Source organism: Hippocampus zosterae, chromosome 5, assembly GCF_025434085.1.
Source record: "Hippocampus zosterae strain Florida chromosome 5, ASM2543408v3, whole genome shotgun sequence".
NCBI lineage: Eukaryota > Metazoa > Chordata > Actinopteri > Syngnathiformes > Syngnathidae > Hippocampus > Hippocampus zosterae.
In genome coordinates, this window is record NC_067455.1 from 17028752 (window position 1) to 17044572 (window position 15821).

A 15821-nucleotide genomic window follows, 5' to 3' on the forward strand; every position below is an offset into this window, starting at 1 on the left:
GTGTTGTGGTAGGAGAAGTGATTTGCTTTTTATTTTTCCGTGGGGTATGTGGTGTTTGTCTGCTGTAAGTATGAGGTTTGTGAGCATGGTGTTGGCTGTGTGGATGTTGTCAGGTATGGTTAAGTTCTCCAGTGCTGATTCTATTTCAGAGGTGTATCCTTCCCAGTCTGCTTTCCTGTAATTTGTGTAAGTTTGAAGGTGTTGTTGTAGGCGGAAAGGAGCACGCGTGTTGTGTGTGATTTTGATAGGAAGGTGGTCTGAACTGAGTGCGTGTATTGTGGTCCATGTTGTTCTGTTTGTGATGCTGTTGCTGGCTGTTGTGATGTCCGGTGATGTTGGTTGTTGGTTGATGTTTGTAGGTTTTCTGGTAGGTGTGTTTGCGTTTAGAGTGATTTGTTGGGAGTTCTGTAGTATGTCTGCAATGAGGGTGCCTCTGTGGTCGTCGTAGGGAGAGTGCCATTGTGTTGAGTGAGCGTTGATGTCTGCGGTTAGAATGGTGTTGTTCAGCGAGTTTATGTATTGGAAGGTGTTGGTGATGCCTGTGTCTTCTGTGGCGTGGTCTGGTCGGGTGGTATCTCTGGGGGGTATATACATGTTGCATATGTGTAGTCTTTTGTGGTTGGTTATGTGAATCTTTACGGTTTGAATTTCTGTAGTGTTGGTGTTAATGTTGTTGGGGATGTTCATGGGAGTGAATGTGACTGATTTGTGAATGTATGTGAGCAGTCCTCCTCCTCCCTTGTGTTCTCTGTCTTTCCTAATGCTGGTGTAGTTGGTGAGACGAGGTGTGTTGTGTTGTTTTTCTAGTTTGGTTTCTTGTATGGTGATGATGTCTGCGTGCTGTTGTGAGGCGAGTTCTTCTAGTTCTGTTTTCTTGTTTTGGATGCCGTTGATGTTTATTTGTAGTATGGTCAGTGTGTGTTTGTTGTTTTTGTTGGTGGGTGTTGTTCTTTGTGGGTTGTTCGGGGGTTGTGGTGTTGGGGTGTTTGTTGTTTGCGTGTGTGTTCTGCATGTCCACGTGTTTGTGTATTGGCGGGTGGTGATGCCGGAGCAATGTCTGTGTATCCAGTGTGGGTGTGTTGAGTTGCATCTGAGTGAGGTTTGTCTGCGTGTGATGATTCTATTGCAGCTATTGCAGGTCCAGGTTTGGGGGGGTGGTCTTGTGTTTGTTGTATCTCTGTTGGAGTTGTCTGTCCGTGTTGCCTTTGAGGGTAGTGTTGGTGAGGCGAGTGTGTTGTTTTGGTCTGTTTGTGCTCTGCTGCCTGTTGGTGTCCTACGAGGTGTTGTTGTTCGTGGTGGTGTTTTGGGATGCAGTCTGCATTTCCATGTTATGTTGTATTGTCTAGTGTTTATGTTTGTGCAATGTTTGTGTACCCAGTGTGGTGTGTGGTGGTTGCATCTGAAGGATGTCTGTCTTCTTGTAATCTGTTGTGTGCAAATGTCGCATGTCCAGGTAGTTTGTTGTGTGTGTGTTTGTTGCGTGCGTGAGAGTGTCTGTGTGGGCCCCGGATTTGTCTCTATGTCCCCCGCCTGGGGCAAAAGGTCCGCCCGCCACCCTGCCAGGTTCAGGGGGCGGTTAGCCGAAAAAAAAAAAAACGGCCGTAAGGGCACCCCGTTCGGGGTGCAGGGATTGGTTCCTTGATTTGTCCCCCCGTTCGGGGGGAACCCTCCAACTGCGAGTAAGCCAAGGAGTTTGGAGGTACAGCAGGTTGACAGCAGTGTGATCGAGCAGATTAGATAGAGTAGAATTTGAATGGGGCTTCACTGATTTATTTCATACAATTCATATCTAAAACACAGTTGAAAAATATTTGATCAAATATCAGGGCTTTACAGTGAGAGCCATCACTGAGATGTTGTGTTGTTCCTCTTCATACCTGCATAAAAAAATGAAGTTTTTTCAGGTTTCAGCCAGAAATAGGATTTACTCCCATTCATGATGTTGACCTGGAAGAGCATGTCAGAAGATTGCACAGCCAATTTCCCAGATCAGGCTCGGAAGCAAGTGTTCTGCTACATACTCTTGTCCCTTCATGTATATATCATTATATTCATTGTGAAAGTGTACTTTCTTTATTGTGTTGTTTTATGAACCTGTTGCAGATGATGAGGGCATACCTGCGTGCTGATGGTATTGTAGTACAAAGAAAAAGAGTTCGAGAAATCCTCAACCGTATTGAGCCAGCTGCTGCAGCCCAGAGATGGAGCCAGACTGTGGCTAGAAGAACATACTATGTGCCATTCCCCAATAGTTTATGGCACATAGATGGGCATATGCGTCTCATTCGGTAATAAGGGATCATCTTATATTTGTACTCGTGGGAGCATTAGAAAGCCATATTGTATGGACAGCACAGATTAAATTGAATTTTATCATTTGTATATCCAAGTTACACAAACTCCAAATTGCCTCCATGTAGTCTTAAGTGCACAGCAATACCTTCTCTACCGAGATGATATTTCAAACAAGATATGAAACTTGATTGTTTTCTTGTATTTAATCATTATTCTTTTCATGTTTGTTTTACAGGTGGGTGTTTGTGACACATGCCGGCATTGATGGGAATTCCAGGCTAATAACGTACCTTCAACTGGAGCACAGACAACACAGCTTTGACAGTGTTGAAATATTTTGTCCAAGCCACCTGCCTGTATGGGTTACCCTCCAGAGTAAGATCCGACCATGGTGGTGAAAACACTGGTTGCTCTTTTAATGAACCTACTGCAGGGACAAGACACCAAAATTATTTCTAGCTCCAGCCAACACCCCCTCACAATTTACTCACACCTCCCATGGCCTGATTATCCACCAACAGGGGCCCTTTTTGGATTATCATTTTGGCATAGGAACTTTCCTTTCCTATCCTAACCGAGTGAGATGAGCCGGTAGCACCTGGAGCAAAGATCGTCTAAATTTTAATAATGCTTAGGAAAGGTTCTGACCATCCTTTACGAAAGGAAAGGAGATATATTATGCAGCAGGAATATTTAAAGGGGAAGTCTTTTTTTATGTTGTTGTTGTTGTTGTTGTCGACCCCACCCGTGCCCCGACATTGGGGGACCGGGCCCTCACTCCGTCTCCCGGATCCCCAGACCCCCCTCCGCCGCCCAGCGGGCGAGCAGGGCCGCCACTCCGCTTGGGTTTCGCCAGAGGTCCTCCGGAGTCAGTGTGGTGGGTATGTTTGTGCAGGTGAACAGGTGTTGTGTGTCGTGCACTTGCGTGCCGCATAGCGCACAGAGTGGTGTTGGGTGTGTGTCCGGTGTAATGTTGTGTAGGTAGGAGTGGAGGGCTGGTGATTTGTTGGTTCGGAGTTGTGCTAGGAGTTGTCTGGTTCTGTGTGGTAGGTCTTGCTCTGATGGGTCTATTTCTGGTGCTGGTGCATGTATTACTTTGTTGTGTTGTCTGGTGTCCAAGTGTGTTTGTACAAAGTGGGTGTGTATGTCTTTCATGTTCTGTTTTATGGTGTCGTTGTTGGTGTCCTGTGGTGCTGTGTCTTTGTTGTGTGTGTAGTTGTTGTTGTGGAAGATTCTTTGTTTCTTTTGTCTGGGTGGTGGTGGTTGTTGAGTGAGTGGGTGTAGTGGGTGGGTTGGGTGTTGGGCTTTTTGTCTGATTTGCGATGCGTGTAGTTTTAGATGGGTGTTCAGTGGGAGAGTTTTTGTTTCCTCATGCAAGTGTTGTATGTTTGTGTCTTGTGTGCATCCTGTTGCTATTCTGAGTGCGGTGTTCTGTGTGGTCTGGAGTTTTGTCTTGTTTGTGTCCGATAGTGTTGGTGACCATATAGTGTTTGCGTATTCGAGGCGTGTGAGTGTGGTTGCTTTGTATGTGGTGAGTATAGTTTCTTTGGATTTTCCCCAGTGAGTGGTTGTTAAGGCTTTAAGTATTTTGTTTGATTGCTTGGCGCGGGTTAGAGTGTGTTGTGTGTGTTTTGAGAAGGTGAGTTTGGGGTCCCATGTTAATCCCAGTATTTTGCGTTCGCGGACTGTGGGTAGGGTGGTGTTATCTATTTGTAAAGTGAGTCTGTTGCTGTATTCTGCCGGATCCGGTGTGAACAGAGTGGTGGTGGTTTTGTCTGCGTTGAGTGTGAGTTGGTTCTGTTTTGTCCAGTTGTATATGTCGTGGAGATATTTTTGTACTTGTTGTTGTGCCTGTTGTGGTTTGACATGTGTGGATAGAATGGTGATGTCGTCTGCATATGTAACTGTGTGTACATTTGGAGGTGGTTGTGGTAAGTCTGCCATGTATATGTTGAATAGTGTTGGTGAAAGTACTCCCCCCTGTGGTACCCCCGTTTTCGTGTTTCTATGTTCTGATGTTTCCCCCCGGTATTGAGTGTATTGTCTGCGTCCCCTTATGTAGTTGAAGATGTATTTGATGATGATGTTTGGGGTGTTAGTGTTGTTGAGTTTGTTTGTGAGTGTGTGTAGGTTTACCGTGTCAAAGGCTTTGGACATGTCTAGGGCTATGGCAACTGTTCGTTGTGGTGGTTTTTGTTGATTGAAACCTGTGGCTATGATGTTGTGTATGTGGTGTAGTGCTGTGGTTGTGGAGTGTTGTTTTCGGAAGCCGTGTTGGTGAGAGGGTAGTTGAGTGTTGTTGGTAATGAAGGGTAGTATTACCTTTTCCATTGTTTTGGCTATTGGGCTGAGTAGTGCTATTGGTCTGTAGGATGGGCCGAGTGCGTGGTTTTTGTTGGGTTTTGGTATTGGGATTATTTTTGCAGTCTTCCATATTGCGGGGATGGTGTTGGTGTTGAGTGATGTGTTGTAAGTGTGTGTGAGTAGTGTTATTGCTTTGGGGCCTAGGTGTTTCAGATGTCTGATGTTTATGTTGTCTGGGCCTGTGGAGTTGTTGCTTTTGGAGCGTTGTAGTGCTTGTTTGACTTGTTGTTCTGTGATGGTTATGGGCGTGGTGTTGAGTTTTCGTATTTTGCGTTGTAGTTGTCTGTATGTTCTGTTGGTTTTGTGTTGTATTATGTTGGTGAATTGTTTGTTGAATGCTCGTGCTTTCTGTTTGTTGGATATTGCCGTGTGTTGTCCGAACTGTATTGTGGTGTTTTCTGGTGCTTTTTGTTCTTTGTTAGATAGTCTTGTTACTGTGTTCCAGAGTATGTGTTGTTTGTGTCTGTGGTTCCATGCATCCGTTAAGTGTTCTTTCCATAGCTCTTGTTTGTGTTTTTGGATTTGTTTGTCTATTTCTTTGTTTAGGTCTGTGATGCGTGGGTCTTGGTGGTTTTGTTGTCTGATGTCGTTTCTTTGGCTGATGAGTGTTCTGATGTGTTGTGGTAGGAGAAGTGATTTGCTTTTTATTTTTCCGTGGGGTATGTGGTGTTTGTCTGCTGTAAGTATGAGGTTTGTGAGCATGGTGTTGGCTGTGTGGATGTTGTCAGGTATGGTTAAGTTCTCCAGTGCTGATTCTATTTCAGAGGTGTATCCTTCCCAGTCTGCTTTCCTGTAATTTGTGTAAGTTTGAAGGTGTTGTTGTAGGCGGAAAGGAGCACGCGTGTTGTGTGTGATTTTGATAGGAAGGTGGTCTGAACTGAGTGCGTGTATTGTGGTCCATGTTGTTCTGTTTGTGATGCTGTTGCTGGCTGTTGTGATGTCCGGTGATGTTGGTTGTTGGTTGATGTTTGTAGGTTTTCTGGTAGGTGTGTTTGCGTTTAGAGTGATTTGTTGGGAGTTCTGTAGTATGTCTGCAATGAGGGTGCCTCTGTGGTCGTCGTAGGGAGAGTGCCATTGTGTTGAGTGAGCGTTGATGTCTGCGGTTAGAATGGTGTTGTTCAGCGAGTTTATGTATTGGAAGGTGTTGGTGATGCCTGTGTCTTCTGTGGCGTGGTCTGGTCGGGTGGTATCTCTGGGGGGTATATACATGTTGCATATGTGTAGTCTTTTGTGGTTGGTTATGTGAATCTTTACGGTTTGAATTTCTGTAGTGTTGGTGTTAATGTTGTTGGGGATGTTCATGGGAGTGAATGTGACTGATTTGTGAATGTATGTGAGCAGTCCTCCTCCTCCCTTGTGTTCTCTGTCTTTCCTAATGCTGGTGTAGTTGGTGAGACGAGGTGTGTTGTGTTGTTTTTCTAGTTTGGTTTCTTGTATGGTGATGATGTCTGCGTGCTGTTGTGAGGCGAGTTCTTCTAGTTCTGTTTTCTTGTTTTGGATGCCGTTGATGTTTATTTGTAGTATGGTCAGTGTGTGTTTGTTGTTTTTGTTGGTGGGTGTTGTTCTTTGTGGGTTGTTCGGGGGTTGTGGTGTTGGGGTGTTTGTTGTTTGCGTGTGTGTTCTGCATGTCCACGTGTTTGTGTATTGGCGGGTGGTGATGCCGGAGCAATGTCTGTGTATCCAGTGTGGGTGTGTTGAGTTGCATCTGAGTGAGGTTTGTCTGCGTGTGATGATTCTATTGCAGCTATTGCAGGTCCAGGTTTGGGGGGGTGGTCTTGTGTTTGTTGTATCTCTGTTGGAGTTGTCTGTCCGTGTTGCCTTTGAGGGTAGTGTTGGTGAGGCGAGTGTGTTGTTTTGGTCTGTTTGTGCTCTGCTGCCTGTTGGTGTCCTACGAGGTGTTGTTGTTCGTGGTGGTGTTTTGGGATGCAGTCTGCATTTCCATGTTATGTTGTATTGTCTAGTGTTTATGTTTGTGCAATGTTTGTGTACCCAGTGTGGTGTGTGGTGGTTGCATCTGAAGGATGTCTGTCTTCTTGTAATCTGTTGTGTGCAAATGTCGCATGTCCAGGTAGTTTGTTGTGTGTGTGTTTGTTGCGTGCGTGAGAGTGTCTGTGTGGGCCCCGGATTTGTCTCTATGTCCCCCGCCTGGGGCAAAAGGTCCGCCCGCCACCCTGCCAGGTTCAGGGGGCGGTTAGCCGAAAAAAAAAAAAACGGCCGTAAGGGCACCCCGTTCGGGGTGCAGGGATTGGTTCCTTGATTTGTCCCCCCGTTCGGGGGGAACCCTCCAACTGCGAGTAAGCCAAGGAGTTTGGAGGTACAGCAGGTTGACAGCAGTGTGATCGAGCAGATTAGATAGAGTAGAATTTGAATGGGGCTTCACTGATTTATTTCATACAATTCATATCTAAAACACAGTTGAAAAATATTTGATCAAATATCAGGGCTTTACAGTGAGAGCCATCACTGAGATGTTGTGTTGTTCCTCTTCATACCTGCATAAAAAAATGAAGTTTTTTCAGGTTTCAGCCAGAAATAGGATTTACTCCCATTCATGATGTTGACCTGGAAGAGCATGTCAGAAGATTGCACAGCCAATTTCCCAGATCAGGCTCGGAAGCAAGTGTTCTGCTACATACTCTTGTCCCTTCATGTATATATCATTATATTCATTGTGAAAGTGTACTTTCTTTATTGTGTTGTTTTATGAACCTGTTGCAGATGATGAGGGCATACCTGCGTGCTGATGGTATTGTAGTACAAAGAAAAAGAGTTCGAGAAATCCTCAACCGTATTGAGCCAGCTGCTGCAGCCCAGAGATGGAGCCAGACTGTGGCTAGAAGAACATACTATGTGCCATTCCCCAATAGTTTATGGCACATAGATGGGCATATGCGTCTCATTCGGTAATAAGGGATCATCTTATATTTGTACTCGTGGGAGCATTAGAAAGCCATATTGTATGGACAGCACAGATTAAATTGAATTTTATCATTTGTATATCCAAGTTACACAAACTCCAAATTGCCTCCATGTAGTCTTAAGTGCACAGCAATACCTTCTCTACCGAGATGATATTTCAAACAAGATATGAAACTTGATTGTTTTCTTGTATTTAATCATTATTCTTTTCATGTTTGTTTTACAGGTGGGTGTTTGTGACACATGCCGGCATTGATGGGAATTCCAGGCTAATAACGTACCTTCAACTGGAGCACAGACAACACAGCTTTGACAGTGTTGAAATATTTTGTCCAAGCCACCTGCCTGTATGGGTTACCCTCCAGAGTAAGATCCGACCATGGTGGTGAAAACACTGGTTGCTCTTTTAATGAACCTACTGCAGGGACAAGACACCAAAATTATTTCTAGCTCCAGCCAACACCCCCTCACAATTTACTCACACCTCCCATGGCCTGATTATCCACCAACAGGGGCCCTTTTTGGATTATCATTTTGGCATAGGAACTTTCCTTTCCTATCCTAACCGAGTGAGATGAGCCGGTAGCACCTGGAGCAAAGATCGTCTAAATTTTAATAATGCTTAGGAAAGGTTCTGACCATCCTTTACGAAAGGAAAGGAGATATATTATGCAGCAGGAATATTTAAAGGGGAAGTCTTTTTTTATGTTGTTGTTGTTGTTGTTGTCGACCCCACCCGTGCCCCGACATTGGGGGACCGGGCCCTCACTCCGTCTCCCGGATCCCCAGACCCCCCTCCGCCGCCCAGCGGGCGAGCAGGGCCGCCACTCCGCTTGGGTTTCGCCAGAGGTCCTCCGGAGTCAGTGTGGTGGGTATGTTTGTGCAGGTGAACAGGTGTTGTGTGTCGTGCACTTGCGTGCCGCATAGCGCACAGAGTGGTGTTGGGTGTGTGTCCGGTGTAATGTTGTGTAGGTAGGAGTGGAGGGCTGGTGATTTGTTGGTTCGGAGTTGTGCTAGGAGTTGTCTGGTTCTGTGTGGTAGGTCTTGCTCTGATGGGTCTATTTCTGGTGCTGGTGCATGTATTACTTTGTTGTGTTGTCTGGTGTCCAAGTGTGTTTGTACAAAGTGGGTGTGTATGTCTTTCATGTTCTGTTTTATGGTGTCGTTGTTGGTGTCCTGTGGTGCTGTGTCTTTGTTGTGTGTGTAGTTGTTGTTGTGGAAGATTCTTTGTTTCTTTTGTCTGGGTGGTGGTGGTTGTTGAGTGAGTGGGTGTAGTGGGTGGGTTGGGTGTTGGGCTTTTTGTCTGATTTGCGATGCGTGTAGTTTTAGATGGGTGTTCAGTGGGAGAGTTTTTGTTTCCTCATGCAAGTGTTGTATGTTTGTGTCTTGTGTGCATCCTGTTGCTATTCTGAGTGCGGTGTTCTGTGTGGTCTGGAGTTTTGTCTTGTTTGTGTCCGATAGTGTTGGTGACCATATAGTGTTTGCGTATTCGAGGCGTGTGAGTGTGGTTGCTTTGTATGTGGTGAGTATAGTTTCTTTGGATTTTCCCCAGTGAGTGGTTGTTAAGGCTTTAAGTATTTTGTTTGATTGCTTGGCGCGGGTTAGAGTGTGTTGTGTGTGTTTTGAGAAGGTGAGTTTGGGGTCCCATGTTAATCCCAGTATTTTGCGTTCGCGGACTGTGGGTAGGGTGGTGTTATCTATTTGTAAAGTGAGTCTGTTGCTGTATTCTGCCGGATCCGGTGTGAACAGAGTGGTGGTGGTTTTGTCTGCGTTGAGTGTGAGTTGGTTCTGTTTTGTCCAGTTGTATATGTCGTGGAGATATTTTTGTACTTGTTGTTGTGCCTGTTGTGGTTTGACATGTGTGGATAGAATGGTGATGTCGTCTGCATATGTAACTGTGTGTACATTTGGAGGTGGTTGTGGTAAGTCTGCCATGTATATGTTGAATAGTGTTGGTGAAAGTACTCCCCCCTGTGGTACCCCCGTTTTCGTGTTTCTGTGTTCTGATGTTTCCCCCCGGTATTGAGTGTATTGTCTGCGTCCCCTTATGTAGTTGAAGATGTATTTGATGATGATGTTTGGGGTGTTAGTGTTGTTGAGTTTGTTTGTGAGTGTGTGTAGGTTTACCGTGTCAAAGGCTTTGGACATGTCTAGGGCTATGGCAACTGTTCGTTGTGGTGGTTTTTGTTGATTGAAACCTGTGGCTATGATGTTGTGTATGTGGTGTAGTGCTGTGGTTGTGGAGTGTTGTTTTCGGAAGCCGTGTTGGTGAGAGGGTAGTTGAGTGTTGTTGGTAATGAAGGGTAGTATTACCTTTTCCATTGTTTTGGCTATTGGGCTGAGTAGTGCTATTGGTCTGTAGGATGGGCCGAGTGCGTGGTTTTTGTTGGGTTTTGGTATTGGGATTATTTTTGCAGTCTTCCATATTGCGGGGATGGTGTTGGTGTTGAGTGATGTGTTGTAAGTGTGTGTGAGTAGTGTTATTGCTTTGGGGCCTAGGTGTTTCAGATGTCTGATGTTTATGTTGTCTGGGCCTGTGGAGTTGTTGCTTTTGGAGCGTTGTAGTGCTTGTTTGACTTGTTGTTCTGTGATGGTTATGGGCGTGGTGTTGAGTTTTCGTATTTTGCGTTGTAGTTGTCTGTATGTTCTGTTGGTTTTGTGTTGTATTATGTTGGTGAATTGTTTGTTGAATGCTCGTGCTTTCTGTTTGTTGGATATTGCCGTGTGTTGTCCGAACTGTATTGTGGTGTTTTCTGGTGCTTTTTGTTCTTTGTTAGATAGTCTTGTTACTGTGTTCCAGAGTATGTGTTGTTTGTGTCTGTGGTTCCATGCATCCGTTAAGTGTTCTTTCCATAGCTCTTGTTTGTGTTTTTGGATTTGTTTGTCTATTTCTTTGTTTAGGTCTGTGATGCGTGGGTCTTGGTGGTTTTGTTGTCTGATGTCGTTTCTTTGGCTGATGAGTGTTCTGATGTGTTGTGGTAGGAGAAGTGATTTGCTTTTTATTTTTCCGTGGGGTATGTGGTGTTTGTCTGCTGTAAGTATGAGGTTTGTGAGCATGGTGTTGGCTGTGTGGATGTTGTCAGGTATGGTTAAGTTCTCCAGTGCTGATTCTATTTCAGAGGTGTATCCTTCCCAGTCTGCTTTCCTGTAATTTGTGTAAGTTTGAAGGTGTTGTTGTAGGCGGAAAGGAGCACGCGTGTTGTGTGTGATTTTGATAGGAAGGTGGTCTGAACTGAGTGCGTGTATTGTGGTCCATGTTGTTCTGTTTGTGATGCTGTTGCTGGCTGTTGTGATGTCCGGTGATGTTGGTTGTTGGTTGATGTTTGTAGGTTTTCTGGTGGGTGTGTTTGCGTTTAGAGTGATTTGTTGGGAGTTCTGTAGTATGTCTGCAATGAGGGTGCCTCTGTGGTCGTCGTAGGGAGAGTGCCATTGTGTTGAGTGAGCGTTGATGTCTGCGGTTAGAATGGTGTTGTTCAGCGAGTTTATGTATTGGAAGGTGTTGGTGATGTCTGTGTCTTCTGTGGCGTGGTCTGGTCGGGTGGTATCTCTGGGGGGTATATACATGTTGCATATGTGTAGTCTTTTGTGGTTGGTTATGTGAATCTTTATGGTTTGAATTTCTGTAGTGTTGGTGTTAATGTTGTTGGGGATGTTCATGGGAGTGAATGTGACTGATTTGTGAATGTATGTGAGCAGTCCTCCTCCTCCCTTGTGTTCTCTGTCTTTCCTAATGCTGGTGTAGTTGGTGAGACGAGGTGTGTTGTGTTGTTTTTCTAGTTTGGTTTCTTGTATGGTGATGATGTCTGCGTGCTGTTGTGAGGCGAGTTCTTCTAGTTCTGTTTTCTTGTTTTGGATGCCGTTGATGTTTATTTGTAGTATGGTCAGTGTGTGTTTGTTGTTTTTGTTGGTGGGTGTTGTTCTTTGTGGGTTGTTCGGGGGTTGTGGTGTTGGGGTGTTTGTTGTTTGCGTGTGTGTTCTGCATGTCCACGTGTTTGTGTATTGGCGGGTGGTGATGCCGGAGCAATGTCTGTGTATCCAGTGTGGGTGTGTTGAGTTGCATCTGAGTGAGGTTTGTCTGCGTGTGATGATTCTATTGCAGCTATTGCAGGTCCAGGTTTGGGGGGGTGGTCTTGTGTTTGTTGTATCTCTGTTGGAGTTGTCTGTCCGTGTTGCGTTTGAGGGTAGTGTTGGTGAGGCGAGTGTGTTGTTTTGGTCTGTTTGTGCTCTGCTGCCTGTTGGTGTCCTACGAGGTGTTGTTGTTCGTGGTGGTGTTTTGGGATGTAGTCTGCATTTCCATGTTATGTTGTATTGTCTAGTGTTTATGTTTGTGCAATGTTTGTGTACCCAGTGTGGTGTGTGGTGGTTGCATCTGAAGGATGTCTGTCTTCTTGTAATCTGTTGTGTGCAAATGTCGCATGTCCAGGTAGTTTGTTGTGTGTGTGTTTGTTGCGTGCGTGAGAGTGTCTGTGTGGGCCCCGGATTTGTCTCTATGTCCCCCGCCTGGAGCAAAAGGTCCGCCCGCCACCCTGCCAGGTTCAGGGGGCGGTTAGCCGAAAAAAAAAAAAAACGGCCGTAAGGGCACCCCGTTCGGGGTGCAGGGATTGGTTCCTTGATTTGTCCCCCCGTTCGGGGGGAACCCTCCAACTGCGAGTAAGCCAAGGAGTTTGGAGGTACAGCGGGTTGACAGCAGTGTGATCGAGCAGATTAGATAGAGTAGAATTTGAATGGGGCTTCACTGATTTATTTCATACAATTCATATCTAAAACACAGTTGAAAAATATTTGATCAAATATCAGGGCTTTACAGTGAGAGCCATCACTGAGATGTTGTGTTGTTCCTCTTCATACCTGCATAAAAAAATGAAGTTTTTTCAGGTTTCAGCCAGAAATAGGATTTACTCCCATTCATGATGTTGACCTGGAGGAGCATGTCAGAAGATTGCACAGCCAATTTCACAGATCAGGCTCGGAAGCAAGTGTTCTGCTACATACTCTTGTCCCTTCATGTATATATCATTATATTCATTGTGAAAGTGTACTTTCTTTATTGTGTTGTTTTATGAACCTGTTGCAGATGATGAGGGCATACCTGCGTGCTGATGGTATTGTAGTACAAAGAAAAAGAGTTCGAGAAATCCTCAACCGTATTGAGCCAGCTGCTGCAGCCCAGAGATGGAGCCAGACTGTGGCTAGAAGAACATACTATGTGCCATTCCCCAATAGTTTATGGCACATAGATGGGCATATGCGTCTCATTCGGTAATAAGGGATCATCTTATATTTGTACTCGTGGGAGCATTAGAAAGCCATATTGTATGGACAGCACAGATTAAATTGAATTTTATCATTTGTATATCCAAGTTACACAAACTCCAAATTGCCTCCATGTAGTCTTAAGTGCACAGCAATACCTTCTCTACCGAGATGATATTTCAAACAAGATATGAAACTTGATTGTTTTCTTGTATTTAATCATTATTCTTTTCATGTTTGTTTTACAGGTGGGTGTTTGTGACACATGCCGGCATTGATGGGAATTCCAGGCTAATAACGTACCTTCAACTGGAGCACAGACAACACAGCTTTGACAGTGTTGAAATATTTTGTCCAAGCCACCTGCCTGTATGGGTTACCCTCCAGAGTAAGATCCGACCATGGTGGTGAAAACACTGGTCGCTCTTTTAATGAACCTACTGCAGGGACAAGACACCAAAATTATTTCTAGCTCCAGCCAACACCCCCTCACAATTTACTCACACCTTCCATGGCCTGATTATCCACCAACAGGGGCCCTTTTTGGATTATCATTTTGGCATAGGAACTTTCCTTTCCTATCCTAATCGAGTGAGATGAGCCGGTAGCACCTGGAGCAAAGATCGTCTAAATTTTAATAATGCTTAGGAAAGGTTCTGACCATCCTTTACGAAAGGAAAGGAGATATATTATGCAGCAGGAATATTTAAAGGGGAAGTCTTTTTTTATGTTGTTGTTGTTGTTGTTGTCGACCCCACCCGTGCCCCGACATTGGGGGACCGGGCCCTCACTCCGTCTCCCGGATCCCCAGACCCCCCTCCGCCGCCCAGCGGGTGAGCAGGGCCGCCACTCCGCTTGGGTTTCGCCAGAGGTCCTCCGGAGTCAGTGTGGTGGGTATGTTTGTGCAGGTGAACAGGTGTTGTGTGTCGTGCACTTGCGTGCCGCATAGCGCACAGAGTGGTGTTGGGTGTGTGTCCGGTGTAATGTTGTGTAGGTAGGAGTGGAGGGCTGGTGATTTGTTGGTTCGGAGTTGTGCTAGGAGTTGTCTGGTTCTGTGTGGTAGGTCTTGCTCTGATGGGTCTATTTCTGGTGCTGGTGCATGTATTACTTTGTTGTGTTGTCTGGTGTCCAAGTGTGTTTGTACAAAGTGGGTGTGTATGTCTTTCATGTTCTGTTTTATGGTGTCGTTGTTGGTGTCCTGTGGTGCTGTGTCTTTGTTGTGTGTGTAATTGTTGTTGTGGAAGATTCTTTGTTTCTTTTGTCTGGGTGGTGGTGGTTGTTGAGTGAGTGGGTGTAGTGGGTGGGTTGGGTGTTGGGCTTTTTGTCTGATTTGCGATGCGTGTAGTTTTAGATGGGTGTTCAGTGGGAGAGTTTTTGTTTCCTCATGCAAGTGTTGTATGTTTGTGTCTTGTGTGCATCCTGTTGCTATTCTGAGTGCGGTGTTCTGTGTGGTCTGGAGTTTTGTCTTGTTTGTGTCCGATAGTGTTGGTGACCATATAGTGTTTGCGTATTCGAGGCGTGTGAGTGTGGTTGCTTTGTATGTGGTGAGTATAGTTTCTTTGGATTTTCCCCAGTGAGTGGTTGTTAAGGCTTTAAGTATTTTGTTTGATTGCTTGGCGCGGGTTAGAGTGTGTTGTGTGTGTTTTGAGAAGGTGAGTTTGGGGTCCCATGTTAATCCCAGTATTTTGGGTTCGCGGACTGTGGGTAGGGTGGTGTTATCTATTTGTAAAGTGAGCCTGTTGCTGTATTCTGCCGGATCCGGTGTGAACAGAGTGGTGGTGGTTTTGTCTGCGTTGAGTGTGAGTTGGTTCTGTTTTGTCCAGTTGTATATGTCGTGGAGATATTTTTGTACTTGTTGTTGTGCCTGTTGTGGTTTGACATGTGTGGATAGAATGGTGATGTCGTCTGCATATGTAACTGTGTGTACATTTGGAGGTGGTTGTGGTAAGTCTGCCATGTATATGTTGAATAGTGTTGGTGAAAGTACTCCCCCCTGTGGTACCCCCGTTTTCGTGTTTCTATGTTCTGATGTTTCCCCCCGGTATTGAGTGTATTGTCTGCGTCCCCTTATGTAGTTGAAGATGTATTTGATGATGATGTTTGGGGTGTTAGTGTTGTTGAGTTTGTTTGTGAGTGTGTGTAGGTTTACCGTGTCAAAGGCTTTGGACATGTCTAGGGCTATGGCAACTGTTCGTTGTGGTGGTTTTTGTTGATTGAAACCTGTGGCTATGATGTTGTGTATGTGGTGTAGTGCTGTGGTTGTGGAGTGTTGTTTTCGGAAGCCGTGTTGGTGAGAGGGTAGTTGAGTGTTGTTGGTAATGAAGGGTAGTATTACCTTTTCCATTGTTTTGGCTATTGGGCTGAGTAGTGCTATTGGTCTGTAAGATGGGCCGAGTGCGTGGTTTTTGTTGGGTTTTGGTATTGGGATTATTTTTGCAGTCTTCCATATTGCGGGGATGGTGTTGGTGTTGAGTGATGTGTTGTAAGTGTGTGTGAGTAGTGTTATTGCTTTGGGGCCTAGGTGTTTCAGATGTCTGATGTTTATGTTGTCTGGGCCTGTGGAGTTGTTGCTTTTGGAGCGTTGTAGTGCTTGTTTGACTTGTTGTTCTGTGATGGTTATGGGCGTGGTGTTGAGTTTTCGTATTTTGCGTTGTAGTTGTCTGTATGTTCTGTTGGTTTTGTGTTGTATTATGTTGGTGAATTGTTTGTTGAATGCTCGTGCTTTCTGTTTGTTGGATATTGCCGTGTGTTGTCCGAACTGTATTGTGGTGTTTTCTGGTGCTTTTTGTTCTTTGTTTGATAGTCTTGTTACTGTGTTCCAGAGTATGTGTTGTTTGTGTCTGTGGTTCCATGCATCCGTTAAGTGTTCTTTCCATAGCTCTTGTTTGTGTTTTTGGATTTGTGTGTCTATTTCTTTGTTTAGGTCTGTGATGCGTGGGTCTTGGTGGTTTTGTTGTCTGATGTCGTTTCTTTGGCTGATGAGTGTTCTG